General features: G+C 37.0%; 1 long non-coding RNA gene across 1 annotated transcript in view; it reads right to left on the bottom strand.

Annotated features, from left to right (window-relative positions):
- LOC148894942 (uncharacterized) overlaps nt 1-8,694 on the bottom strand; it is a 107,915-nt gene extending 99,221 nt beyond the window's left edge. The window contains exon 1 of the long non-coding RNA XR_016115882.1: nt 8,370-8,694. This is a non-coding gene — a long non-coding RNA (uncharacterized LOC148894942). The remainder of the gene's footprint in view (nt 1-8,369) is intronic.
- Nucleotides 8,695-13,353: the final 4,659 nt, after the last annotated feature.

Below are 13,353 nucleotides of genomic sequence, written 5' to 3'. Positions count from 1 at the left end.
ACACACACACACACACACGCACACACGAATTCCTGTTTCAATGGTTTTGTGAGATCCGGATAACTCCAGATAAGGAGTGAGGACCACCGTTGCTGATAGGTTTAGAGAACTAGTGTTACATTTGAAGACTAAATGTCACCCCATTTCCCACTTTAACTTCTTTAAAAACAAAGAAATAAAAAATGGACTTGAAACTGAAATAACAGCAAGAGTGAGGTCTCTGAATGGGTACATCCAAAGTCCTCACCGCTGTGGTAAATTTGGTTCAAATATCGCTTTACTTTTTGTAGTATGAACTTTTTCATCACGAACACACACACATAAACACACACAGTCAGTAAAACGTGTGTGTATCCAAGTGACATGAAAAGACACACAAAAAAATCATTTTGGGTGAATTTGTGAGGACCTCTCCGAAACTTTAACAGATGCATATATAGACCCTCTAGAATGAAAAATGTGTGAGGACCGGCCAAAAGGTCCTCACTTGTCAAAAATGTCCTCACTACGTATGGTATAAAATGTTAGTGGTCCGCACAAGACTAGTCAGACAAACACATGCACTCACACACATATTATTATCATTATTATAAGGCTCACTTTTGCTCAACATGGTCACCTAGGTAGAATATTTATTTATTTATTAACTTTGTTCAAAGACAGAGTGTAGACTGCAAGGTTAAAATTCCCATCAATCAAGCGCCACAAATAAAAAGCCATCTGTACACTTGATGCAAAAAGCTATCAAACCAGCTAAACAGAATACAATTGATGAGGAACTAGGTAAAATTATCGCAGAGAAAGCACCTACAATGGATCATTCCATTCGCACAAGACTCGTCAGACAAACACACACGCATACACACACACACACACACACACACGCACGCACACACACACACACACACACACACACACACACACACACACACACACACACACACACACACACACACACACACACACACACACACACACACACACACACACACACACACACACACACACACTGACAGCATGGAGTTTGTGTGGCCCCTTGTCAATAGGACGTTGAGGGTTTTGCCACTAATGACCAATGTAGCGATAAGAGAGGAGAGGTTAATGTGTTGCTGTGGGTGATCAAGATAAAAACGATCCCTTCAAGCTCTCACACAATGGCACAGCGAGAGGACGAGTGACGGAGAGAAAGAGAGAGTGTTCAAAGCCCAGGTGAGGTTTTTTTTTTTGTAATTTTAAAAACATTAAAAACAAGCCTTATGATAATATTCATTCACGCAGGATTTAATGCGTTTTATAATTGGATTCATTCACATGGAGTCGGTCGGGAACACACTAAACAAACCCCCCAAAAAAACGGCACGAGATGTGCTAAAAAATACAGGCAGATTTGCGTTGAATGTGTTATCAGCTCACGGCAAATATATATGACCCTGTCGGCTCAACAAAAGGCCTTCATTTGGAAGCCTCTTTTGTGTGCTTGTGTGTGTGTGCAAGCAATTACAACATTGGCACAATCTCATGAGATCCAAGACAAGAACGAAAGGTATTCATCTACAGTGATACCTTGGCTTACGAACTTAATTGGTTCCCAGACAGAGCGTGTAAGGCGAAAAGTGTGTATCCCAAAAATTAATTTCTCATAGGAAACCATTAAAATGAGAATAATCCGTTCCCAGGTCCCCATAAAACATAATTTCCTACTTTTTAATTATCTTAAAACTACACAAAATATACCTTGTTTTATGTATAATAAATGTGTTATTGTATTGTAATTAAAGAAATAAACTGTACTGTATAATAAAGTCGTTTTATTGACCTTTGTGATGGTCTTTGATGACAATGCCTCTTGATATCTGAGTAAAGTTGCCTCTGTGATAATACCCTCACTCACACGGTCCCCTGATAGCTGCTTTTCATTAATCGAAATCAACAGAAGTTTTTTAACCTCTTCTATTGCCTGAGACCGTTGAAACATCGTTACCCTTAGCCACACGTAGCAATGGTCGACTTAGCATACTGGTGCTGGGAAGTTAAGTCACCCAAAGGCACACGGCGTTAAAACTCACATGAATTTAAGTAAAAATAAACAAATAAATCAATATAAATTCAAATATGTAAATTAAACAAAAAATACCGTTAGATACATTTGAGAAAATTACCTGAAAATTAAAATATGCACAATGCAGAAAAAAATATATAAAATGGAGTTATTATCTAAAATTAATATGATTGGATAATATTTTAGCCATATTCTTACGTCAAAAAAAAAAAAAATCTTTAAAAATATATATATATATATATATATATATATATATATATATATATATATATATATATATATATATATATATATATATAAAATATAAAATAATAAAGATAATAAATAAAATGATAATACATAAAAAATAAACTCATTAAAATAAATATAAATGAAAATAAAAAAAATAGAAATACAAATAAAAATTACAAAAACATAAATTATAAAAATAAATAAATAGACACATTTGGGAAATCATCTGAAAATTGAAAAAATCATGATGCAAAAAAAAATATATATATATATAGAAAATGGACTGATTACAATGTACTTCCATAGTCTCGGAAATATTGTCATGGGCACAATAAATTGATCATGCAATATGATTAAATACATATTGTACCAAGGTGAACATGTTGAGCAAAGGTGAGCCTTACATATAATAATAATAATAATAATAATAACAATAATACATTTTCAAAGCTCTCAAGGACACTTTGTCAAGGCATTTGTTGTACTGGATCTCATTGAATTGGACAGGAATACCTAATCTTGTCATTACTTGCACAGAAACACACACACACACACACACACACACACACACACACACACAGCCATCCGTGTGAATGAAAGGTAGCATGAAATAACCTACCCCCCCCCTCACCCCCACCCAATTGCCCCCTATCTGTCAGCCCCCCCATCTGTGTGGCCAGCCTGGGTCGTCTGACATTTGGACACTTGTCAATCATCTCTTTCAATAGCCCAAACGGCAGGAAAAATGGAGTCGGGGGGTCAAAAACTCGGCATATCGCCATGGAAACAGCTGCATTGAAGTTCATAGCCTGCTGGGACTGTTGCGCTAAGTGTGTGTGTGTGTGTGTGTGTCCATTTTAGTTTGCGGTTCAAGGGTGTGTGCGTGCCTCCTCGTGTGTCCAATTGTTCACCATCAGCCAGAAGCAAATACTCCCCCCCCCCCCCCCCCCCCAAGTCTTTTCTTTTTTTTTCTCGGCTCTTACGCCACTCACCTTGCAACCTCACATGCTGCTTCAGCCTTTTTCGCCCCCATTTCTCTTGCTCACACTTTTTATTTACACTTCCCTGCTCGACACGACAGGTCAGGGGTCAAGGCCCCGCAGGAAGTACAGCGGCCGTCCTCCCCCCCCCCCCCCCCCCCCCCCCCCCCCCCCCCCAAAAAAAAGAGCACTTAGCCTTGTGCTTCACCTTGCTCGCCCCCACGTGGTCTCACAGTATAATTATCAGTCATCATTTATCTGCAACAACTCTGTGATGGAACCGGAGAACTCAAAGTCAACGTGGATTCCGAAATTAAGATTTGTTGATTAAAAAATAAAATCATTAAATTATGCAATCATACAGTCAGAAAAATCATAACATTATTCAATAATTAAATATAATAATAATAATATCATACATTCGTAAATTCATAAAGTCATACAATCATAAATTAGTAAATTCATAAAATCATAAAATTATAAAATAATGCAATAATAAAATTTTAAAATATTATGGATTCCGAAATTAAGATTTGTTGATTAAAAAATAAAATCATAAAATTATGCAATCATAGTCGGAAAAATCATAAAATTATTCATTAAATATAATAATAATAATAACATCATACATTCGTAAATTCATAAAGTCATACAATCATAAATTAGTAAATTCATAAATTCATAACATCATAAAATTATAAAATAATGCAATAATAAAATGTTAAAATATTATGGATTCCGAAATTAAGATTTGTTGATTAAAAAATAAAATCATAAAATTATGCAATCATAGTCGGAAAAATCATAAAATTATTCAATAATTAAATATAATAATAATAATAATAATAATAATAATAATAATAAAATAAAAAAAATAAAATAAAATCTTAAAATTATAAAATAATAAAATCATAAAATATTATGGATTCCGAAATTAAGATTTGTTGATTAAAAAAATAAAATGATAAAATTATTCAATCATACAGTCAGAAAAAAATCATAAAATTATTCAATAATTAAATATAATAATAATCATCATCATCATAAAATCATAAACTCATAAAATAATGCAAGAATAAAATCATAAAATGATCAAATCATAAAATAAAATTATAAAATAAAATCATAACATAAAAATAATAAAATAATAAAATAATGAAATAATAATAATAATGAGTGAACGCTGGTGCGTGTGGCTGCCGCTGCTCACCCACAGACAAACTTATCCTGTGACTGTAAAGTGGCTTTGAGTTTTGAAAGGCACTTAGAAATGAAATGTATTATTATTAGTAACATTATTATTACATCACATTGGAGTTCAGACGCTTCAAAATGAGACGGAAGGACTCCTTTAATCGATTGCAAACATGTATGCTTTCCTCTTCAGAACTATTTGAATCATATTCATAACTGGATGAGTAACAAGAAAGCATCTTCTCCCAATCTGAAGCCATTGTTTTGATTCTCCAGCAAGGCAGTGTGTGACCAATAGTGACGTCACGAACAAGGGGGCGGGACTTTCTGAAACTCGCTATTTCCGGGGTCATTTTGAAGTAGTTTTGGGACACTTTAACTCATTTTTATTGGTGTTTTGCATTTGACTAAAAATATCAGCCTGCGTGTTTTGGCTATTTTAGATGCTATAAAATGTTTTTCTGATGTCAGTTAGGAAACAACAAAATGGTTTCGGTTGTCCTTTAATGAGTGATTGGTCAACATGAATTTTATAAAATAGCAACAGCAACATACCTCAGCCAAAGCGATTCCTACTCCCGACTAGCAAAGTGTGCCACAAAAGCATATTGAGCCTGATAAACAACAGCACTTGTTTGCTAGCTTTCGATCGACTAAGCATTGTGAGTATCGTACGCGAGCATTTGTGTGCACGAATCGGACAACTAAATTCAGCTAGCGGTGGTGGCCGATAAATATAGTGGATAATTTGTGTTCCCAGTCTGGAAAAAAAAATAAAAAAATCGCTGTGCGAGGCAATCCGGTGACCCTGTTTAGTGAACACTTATGGTGGAGAGGCTGATGGCAGCTATTGAAGAAGCTTCGGCAGTCGCCACCATTTCCAAGCCAGACGCTGACAGCATGGGAGAAATCACTTTAATGACGCGCTTGGAAAATTGCTCCCAAAAAACGTGCCGCTTTTTCAAACAAATGTCGGAGGAAAATAAAGGCACAATAGCAACATTGGTTTTCATGTCAACCTAGTGGATGTTTGATTTTTTTGGGGGTCAAAATATATGATGATTATTTGTTGCCGTGCTAAGGATTTAACCTTTTGAGCGGGGGGTCAAGTTGAAAAGATCAAAATGCAAACATCGTTTTGTTGCAAGGTTTGTAATACTACTACTATGAATAATAATAACAATAATAAATAATAGTAATAATAAAATAATAATAATAACAACAACAAATTACTACTACTACTACTGCTACTACTACTAATAATAATAAATAAAAAATAAAATAATAATAATAATGATAATAATAGCAATAACAAAAATAACAATAAAAAATAGTACTAATAAAATAATATTCTTATTAGTATTATTAGTAATAATAATAGTAATAATAATACATAAATAATAATAAATAAAAACTACAATAATAACAATAACAACAATAACAATAAAATAATAGTAATAATAAAATAATAGTAATAAAATAATAGTATTATTACTATTATTAGTAATAATAATAATCATCATCATCATAATCATAATAAATAATAACAATAATAATAATAACAAGTCAATAATAGTCATAATAAAATTATAGTAATAATAAAATAATAATAGTAACAACAACAACAAATTACTACTACTAATAATAATAATAATAACAATAATAATAGATAAATAAAATAATAATAATAACAATAACAACAATAATAATAATAACAATAAAATAATAGTAATAATAAAATAATAGTAATAAAATAATATTATTACTATTATTAGTAATAATAATAATAATAATACATTAATTGCATTTTAAGCACCTTTCAAAACTCTCAAGGTCACTTTTCAGTCACAGGATAAGTTTTTCTGTGGGTGAGCAGCAGCAGCCAAACGACCCAACATTCACTCAACCCGGAAGCAACTCAAATAGATAGAAAGCTAGCTATCTAGATAATAGATAGCTAGCTAGATAGCTAGCTAGATAGCCAGCTAGATAGCTAATAGCTGGCCAGCTAGAGCGCAAATAGATAGCAAATAGATAGCAAATAGCTAGCTAGCTAGCTGGATAGCTAGATCAATAAAAAGAAGTGAAGAATGACTTTTGTATGTAGTGCTACGTAGCAAAAATAATTTCTCAGGCATTATTGTGCAATCACACCATATCACAACAAATCTATTTACTGTCAACATTGACTGTCGATAAAGCAATTTGACCGAAATAGCCTTATTAAAACAAATGTCGGAATGACAAAATACAGTATCTGTAGCTTTGTGAATAAAATGGCTCTTTGGTGTGGATTAACATGCTCCATTACATCCACTGCACTAAGGCTGCCAGAATCATCACACACACACACACACACACACACACACACACACACACACACACACACACACACACACACACACACACACACACACACACACACACACACACACACACACACACACACACACATGGTCAAGGCCTAACTGGAATGGCGTAATTCTAGGGGATAATTCATGGCTAATCTTTAGCTAGCAAACCCAATCGCAGCGTCGCCACCCAAGTTTGCCCACAGCCTGATTAGTGGGCGCTCGGTGCCAGCCACTTGTAGTGACCAACACCGCCAGCAGCCACTTTGCTGCATCACAAAATAAACACAAACAAAGACCCGGATGGAAGGAGGATGTGCATACAACACTCGGCTGCCAATCACATTGACGCTTCACTGAAAGACTGCAGGTTAAATAAACACACACACACACAAACACGCACGCGCAAACACACACTTCCAAAGCACAATCAAACGTTCCATTATGTGTCATTGCCATCTTGTGGTAGGAATCAGTACAATTCAGAGATAATACACACTTTTTTGTATGACATTTATCCTTTTGACTGTAGTCATAAATGATTAAAATATTAGAAGTCACCAGTACTTTTGTCATTAAAAAAAAAAAAAAAGATTAACCGCATTTTTGATGACATTGTTGCTTTTCAGTGTAGTCACAAAGCATTAAAATATAAGTCATCGGTCGTTTTGTCATTAAAAAAAGATTAACTGCATTTGTTGAAGCCACTGTGACTGATATTTTATACAATAAGTCCATAAAAAATGTAAATAAATAAACAAATAATTAGGCATATACATAAATAAATAAATGAACGAATACATCAATGAATTAATAAACTAATAAATAAGTAAATAAAAATAAAAGACAGACAGAGCGAGATAGATAGATAGATAGATAGATAGATAGATAGATAGATAGATAGATAGATAGATAGATAGATAGATAGATAGATAGATAGATAGATAGATAGATAGATAGATAGATAGATAGATAGATAGATAGATAGATAGATAGATAGATAGATAGATAGAAAATTAATAAATACATCCATCCATCCATTTTCCGCTCCACTTAGTAAATCAATAAATACATCGTTGTATTATTTCAAGTTAAAACAATCGTACAGATCGAACAATAGGCATTTTGATTACCGGTAGATTGAATTTCTGCTGCAAGTAAATGAATGGAACGTGAATCGAACCGAAGATCAGAAAAATGTTGATATATGCTGCCATCTAGAGGCGAAACCCAACATTACACCACCGTCACTTCTCCAGAAAACGTGCATGTTTCTCTCTAATCCAAGAAAAAAAAGTGTCAGAAACGCGAAAACTATTTTATAAACGTTACACAATCGCGAAACCTTTGTCCTTTTAAACAGTCTATACAAAATGTAAATACTATTGTGCAAAATACACGAAAAATGACAGTTTTGACTCGTGCATGGGGTCGAAGGGGATTGACAATCAAAACACACACAAGTGACACATGACACGTTTGTTTTCCCATCAATACAAATAAAGTTTGACTTGAACGCTCATTTTAAAAAAAGACATCAAACGGAGTACTCACCATGACTTTCGACTTTTACTTTGAAAGAGTCTAAAGTTTAAATGATGAGCTCCTCAATGAAGGAAAATAAAAGATTCCTCGACGTTTCCATCCGCATCCGAGTTTAAGGGAGGGGGAACAAATCTCCAGTGGAAGTGCGCGTGGAGTCGGCGAGCGGTCAGCAAATAGTAAGCCGGCAAACGGACAGAGCACCTCCCCTTCCTCCAATTGCCGCCAACACTTGACCCGCTCACTCCAAATGGACTCTTTTTGTGCACACTTTATCCACCTCGCGTTGCTGGTTTTTTTTTTTTTTCGTGCGTGTTATATCCCATCACCTCTTCTTCTAATGAGCAATCCGTCACAACCAATTTCCACCCCCCCCCCCCTTATTCGGTGTCCTCCATCCGTGCCGCCGCCGCCGCCGTCACCGCCGCTTTTCGCCTGCTTATATATCCACACTCTTCGCTTTGCCTTCTCCCCATCTCCAGCGGCATGAATATATTATTATCCGCACAATAGAGGCTCCCCGCTTATTGTTTATGAATTACCAGCCTGGCGGGCCAAACAAAGCCTATTTTCATAAGAAACCTCCATTTCATTTCAGCTCCAATTAGATTGGGGGGGGGGCTAAAGAATAGGAGTCGTCAGGCCTCTCAGCCCCTAAGGATGGCAGGTCCATTCAGCTTGCATTCAATGGATGCCTTATTGCTTGGCCGGACAAAAGAGCACGTGGACAAGCTTTCAGACGGAAAGAGCAACCCTCCCCACCCCACCCAAAAAAATGACTGGGAGACAGTACTGTACAATAACAAATCTTGAAAGAAAAGGACACTGAGTGCTTATCCTCCCATCCCATCAATTCATCCCTCGCTCACGGCTTTCTTCTTCTTCTTCTTCTTCTCTGGCGCCGCCGCCGCAGCAGCGAGATTGTGGACATTAATGACAGACAGTTGAAAGAGAGAAAAGGCAGAGGAGAAGAAAAGAGCTCAGTTTTCCACAATGCACGTCAAAGTCTAAATGATCGCTGGCCGCTTCAATAGCAGGAAGTGAGTCTCCTGTACGTACGAGAGCGCACGTGCACGTGTGCACGTGCGCGCTAGATTGATTCCATGCATTCAAAAGAGAAAGAAAGAAAGATCTTATAGGAGTCACAATGGAAGAATCTTCTGAGTTGAATTGTTGGCCAACCTGTCACTCTGTTCTGTGTGTGGATGTGGGTGTTTCTGAAGTGGGTCAGAACGGTGAGACGAATCCACACACTTTTCCCCCTCCTCATTTTACGGGTTTGTCAAGTAGGACGCATGAGAAAGAGCGCTTTTGTCAAGTTGTCGAGTAGTGATGGGAATTGCGGCTCTTTTCAGAGAGCCGGTTCTTTTAGCTCGGCTCACTAAAAAGATCTGGCCCTTATGGCTCCCAAATGGCTCCTCAGTTTGTTTTTTTGTTGCTTAAATTAACTAACTACAAAAAAAAATCATGTAAAATTATGTGAAAACGAATTACTTGTCGAGTAGTGATGGGAATTGCGGCTCTTTTCAGAGACACGGTTCTTTTGGCTCGGCTCACGACAAAGATCCGGCCCTTATGGCTCCCAAATGGCTCCTCAGTTTGTTTGTTTGTGTTTTTTGTTGCTTAAATTAACTAACTACAAAAAAAATCATGTAAAATTATGTGAAAAGGAATTACTTGTCGAGTAGTCATGGGGATTGCGGCTCTTTTCAGAGAGCCGGTTCCTTTAGCTCGGCTCACGCCAAAGATCCGGCCCTTTTGGCTCCCAAATGGCTCCTCAGTTTGTTTGTTTTTTGTTGCTTAAATTAACTAACTACACAAAAAAATCATGTAAAATGATGTGAAAACGAATTACTTGTCAAGTAGTGATGGGAACTGCGGCTCTTTTCAGAGAGCCGGTTCTTTTGGCTCGGCTCACTAAAAAGATCCGGCCCTTATGGCTCCCAAATGGCTCGTCAGTTTGTTTGTTTGTTTTTTTTGTTGTTGCTTAAATTAACTAACTACCAAAAATCATGTAAAATTATGTGAAAACGAATTACTTGTCGAGTAGTGATGGGAATTGCGGCTCTTTTCAGAGAGCCGGTTCTTTTGGCTCGGCTCACGACAAAGATCTGGCCCTTATGGCTCCCAAATGGCTCCCCAGTTTGTTTTTTTTTTTTTGTTGCTTAAATTAACTAACTACACAAAAAAATCATGTAAAATGATGTGAAAACGAATTACTTGTCGAGTAGTGATGGGAATTGCGGCTCTTTTCAGAGAGCCGGTTCTTTTGGCTCGGCTCACTAAAAAGATTCGACCCTTATGGCTCCCAAATGGCTCCTCAGTTTGTTTGTTTGTTTGTTTGTTTGTTTTTTTGTTGCTTAAATTAACTAACTACCAAAAATCATGGAAAATGATGTGAAAACGAATTACTTGTCGAGTAGTGATGGGAATCGCGGCTCTTTTCAGAGAGCCGGTTCTTTTGGCTCGGCTCACTAAAAAGATTCGACCCTTATGGCTCCCAAATGGCTCCCCAGTTTCCACTTTTCCCCCTCCTCATTTTACGGGTTTGTCAAGTAGGACGCACGAGAAAGAGCGCTTTTGTCAAGTTGCACTAGTAGAGTGCATCATCATTTCCAGCAAAAGGCGATTGGAGATTTTAGAGTATTTGTTGTACTTGGCGAACCGGGATCTAAAAGTACTACACCGGAAAGTATAATTATCTTGTTTTGACCACCCCTTAAAGGACAACCGATACCGTTTTTTTTTGTTTCCTAAGTGACATCAGAAAAACGTTTTATAGCATCTAAAATACTCAAAACACGCAGAATGATATTTTTAGTCAAATGCAAAACATAAATAAAAATGAGTTAATGTCTCCCAAAAGTACTTCAAAATGACGTCGGAAATGGCGAGTTTCAGAAGGTCCCGCCCCCTTGTTTGCGACGTCACGCCAGGACGTCTTACCTTGGCTCTAGAATCAAAACAATGGCTTCAGATTCGGAGAAGATGCTTTCTTGTGACTCATCCAGTTATGAATATGATTCAAAGAGTTCCGAAGAGGAAAGCATAAATGTTTGCCTTCGATTAAAAAAGTCCTTCCGCGTCATTTTGAGGCGTCTGGACTACAATGTAGCGTTCCAGAAAATGCAGAAAATGCACAAGATGGCGCCCAAGCTCCGTTGGAAATGGGCTGATTTGTCTGCTTGAAATGTGTATGTGGAACTGTCGCGGCTTGGAGTTGAAGCGGATTTACGTGGGACGGGAGATGTGAGACAATCTCTTTTTGTCAATGGATGCTACATGCGCAGCTTCGTATTTGCTTGCAACATTTAGCTTGGAGTAGATGTGCACATTTCACCGTGACGTCCCTGATCCACTGGTGAAAAGGATGCTTTGATAATCTCTTCTTTCATCTAGAAATGCTTCATACAACAAAGAGGGTGCAAAAAGTGCTTAAGATTGAATGACTGTGTGTCTTTTGTGTTGAGTTATTTAGTTGTTGTTGATTTGACTTCAAGATGGCGCAGCGAGTGTGGCTGCCTTTACAGCAGGTCCTGTATTTTGTTTTTCTACTTCTTGTTACTTTCATCACTTTGCGACTGTGAAATGCAAATGTGTCCGCTGCAAGACTAATAAAAACTAATCCAATCCAACTTTGAACCCATTATTTTGCTACACGGTCATTTCACTACAGTTTTAAAATTATTCAGTACAACTTTGCTTCAATATGTTTAATGTTGAAAAATGTATGCACATAAACATGCTCCGGTTTTATCTCGCTTGATCTGCCTCACAGGTTGAATGTGAACTATAAGCCTTTGTTCCCTGGGGAGGCAATGAGGGGGGGGGGGGCACGTATTCAACAGGCAAACAAAAGACAACAGTTTTCATTACCAACGAATGGACAAGGTGAGAGTCGGTGTGAAAAAAGGTTGACATTATTCAGACTACCGAGGACGGATTGGATCGCACAATTCGTCCAATCAACAAAAGATGTCACCATTTGGAAGGAGTACAATAGATTTCAATAGGCAAACAAGCTCAAACGAATGCACACATTGTACATTAAAGGACAACCGACATCACATTTTTGCATCCTAACTGACATCAGAAAAACGTTTTATAGCATCTAAAATACCCAAAACACGCAGGATGATATTTTTAGTCAAATGCAAAACACCAATAAAAATGACTTCAAGTGTCCAAAATCTGCAAAAAAAATTGAGCTGCGAATTGGGCAAGGAAAGCATACATGTTTGCAATCGATTCAAGCATTAGCCCGTCTCCACAGGCTGATAAATTCCTTACATGGAGCTCGGTTGCCCTCTTCTGCCTCTTTTTGGTGCAACACAACGTTTTCAGACCAAACAAGCGCATCAAAATGCATTGACGCAGTGAGGACTGCTAAAATGTGTCCTTTTTTTCGATCAGGGGCGTTCCTTCAGTGACGTCACGTACGGACTCGTCACCAACTCAAAAACAAGACTTCCGGAATATTCAGCGTGAGTCTTAAAATGTAAAATATAGCTATAAGCGGTGGAATTTTTGTAAAATACGCTCAGTAGAAGTCATTTGAAGCCATTTTACAAATGATGGACACAACTTGTCCGGGGACGTCGGTTGTCCTTTAAAGTGGCGATACGATCACTCATTGACATAAAAGCTCCAACACATAATATGTCATTAAGGCAGACTTACCCGACGAGGGCCTTCATGAGGTATGCAAGCAAAAGATATCCTGCGGAAGGAGCCACTGGAGTCGTTCAAGGACAGACGAGGCTTAATTAGGAGTTCCATAGGCAACAATATAATCCAAGGAGACCTTTGGTGATCAAATTTCAAGACAAATAAAAGATTTTTAAACTGACAAAGTTTCACAATAAGATTGGGGCTAAAACGTAAAAATAAGTTCAAGATTATTACTGGCATGCACCGAAAAATATTAAGCATGGTGAAATTGCATTTCGGTGTTAAACATGACATTTGTTTTATCTGGTTTCAAATGTCAGTAGTA

This window comes from Hippocampus bargibanti, linkage group LG08 (genome assembly GCF_051943395.1).
Source record: "Hippocampus bargibanti isolate YZ-2025 linkage group LG08, ASM5194339v1, whole genome shotgun sequence".
Classification (NCBI taxonomy): Eukaryota; Metazoa; Chordata; class Actinopteri; order Syngnathiformes; family Syngnathidae; genus Hippocampus; species Hippocampus bargibanti.
Note: the sequence above shows the minus strand (reverse complement) of the source record. Positions and strands in the feature narration are given on the sequence as shown.